The sequence below is a fragment of the Galeopterus variegatus genome, unplaced genomic scaffold (genome assembly GCF_000696425.1).
Source record: "Galeopterus variegatus unplaced genomic scaffold, G_variegatus-3.0.2 Scaffold668, whole genome shotgun sequence".
Classification (NCBI taxonomy): Eukaryota; Metazoa; Chordata; class Mammalia; order Dermoptera; family Cynocephalidae; genus Galeopterus; species Galeopterus variegatus.
The window spans coordinates 191,207-193,300 of record NW_007726779.1 but is presented as its reverse complement, the minus strand read 5'-3'; positions in this window follow the sequence as shown (position 1 = coordinate 193,300).

Here is a 2,094-nt window from a genome sequence, read left to right as displayed (position 1 = left end):
AAACAGGCATCAGAGACACACGCTAGGTTCTGCGGGAGGTGGTGGTGGTGGGGATACAGCAGACTCTGTGGTTCCGAACTCTAGCAGGCTCCAGATCCAAAGAGTTCCAGTCTTCAATGATTCTTGGATTCAAACAATAGCAACACAACAACACGCATCAACACAACCACTGCGTAACCACAGGGGCAGCAGCAACAGCAATGTCACCATATGTGGAACCCAGGGCTCCGAAGGTGGAGCCCAGCATGTGGAGAGCTTCCCTGGTAGAATGAAAGATTGGCTGACGGTGTCATCAAATGTCCACACTTTCCCTGTAGCAGTTGAGAAATGTGAGGGAGCAGTGGTCAAGATGAGAAAGAAAACAAAGCAGAGAAAGCTAGAGGACATCCCAAGGATGACTCGACTTGGAAACAAGGTGTATTAGAAACCTCTTAGCATTGCGTAGTGATAAATAATTATCTTGACTTGAGTATGACATATTGCACATGGGTATTGATATTCAATGCTGTACCCCACAGATATGTACAATCAATTGTTTCAATAAAAGAAAGAAAAAAAATGCCTCTTAGGCTCCCATTCAGATCCTTGGACCTCACCTGCCCCTTGTATGCTGTCAGAGGTGGATGTGATGGGCTTCACACGTGTGCAACTGCTCACACCTGTGCCCTCCGCCCACAGGGGCTTCCCTGCGACACACCCACTGCATCCTCCTCAGAGCCACTCCCATGCAGCATGTCCTTCTTTGAGTACTTGGGGGTCCCCTCAAGGAGGTGCCCCCAAGAGTTTTATCAGGCTTCCTGAGTGCCATCCCAGGGATCATACAGTCTCTCGCAGAGTCCAGCCTGACACCTGGCCCCCCGTCAGTGTCCCTCCTCCCCCTCTCACCCCCTGGTCCCTCACTTCTGCTCCCTGGGGTTGGACTCACCAATGAAACAACAGCCCTCAAGTGCGCTGCCTTGGGAAACTCGGGCTCCTACCAAAGGTGCCCCACTGCACCCATCCATGGGGATCGGCCCTGCTAGATGGCAGCTGACACGTTTCCGCCGCAGGGATCACTTGGGGAGCAAACACTTCCATACTGCAGTGTGTTGAATGTCATACCAATGTCTCATTAATTTTTATTGCAAACCTGAAAAGTAAGCATGATTATGCCCATTCTATAGATAAGAAAACTGAAGGAGAGAATAGTTGAAGGACTTGCCTATGGTCTCAAAGCTGCTAGGTGTTGAATGTAGGACTGGATGGTATAGCTCTGGACACCACAGCTGCTTTCCGGAGAGCAGAAAGGAAGCAACGGGAGCAGGAGCGAGGACAGGTGAGAGGAGGAGCCCATGGACTCTGCCAGCACCTGAGCAGTCTCTGGATCACAAGCAGAAGCAGAAAACCTCTGTGTGTGTGTCATGTATGTGCATGTGTGTATACACATGTGCGTGTTGTGTACATGTGTGCATTGTGTGTGTTGTGCACGTGCATATATGTGTTGCATTGTGCTGTGGGTGTTGTGCTGCATGTGTGGATGTGTGGTGTGTTTGTGTGTTGCATGTGCACGTCGTGCATGTTCACGTGTATTGGTGTTGTGCATGCGTTGTGTGCTATATGAGTTGCATGTGCATTGTGTGCATGTTGCATGTGCATGTGTTGTGTGTGCATGTGCATGGGTGGCATGTGCGTGTGCACATGTCCTCTGAGGCAGGCAGTGTCTCACGCTGCAGTGCTCATGTGCACTGGAGGTTGGTACCCTGGGGGTGGGCAGATGTGGCACAGTGATGCAGAGGTTAGAGCAGAGACTCGCTAAGCACTGGGGACCTGTGGACCATCTGGGGTTCGGACAGGCACCCATGGGCCAGGGAGAAAAGGCTCAAGGAAGTGGGGTGTTCTATAGCCTCTGTTCTGTGGGTGGGAGGGGGGTCACCTGGTGTGTGAAGGTGCAGAGGATGTGAGGGACGCCTCCATGGTGGTGCACAGCATTCTACAGCATCAGGCAGAGGCATGCCGCTTTCATATGCACCACAGGAGGATGACAAATGTGGTCTCTACCGTCCATGTGGCAGTGGACACTGCAGGGAACTCCAGGGCGGAGGTGCCCAGGGCATG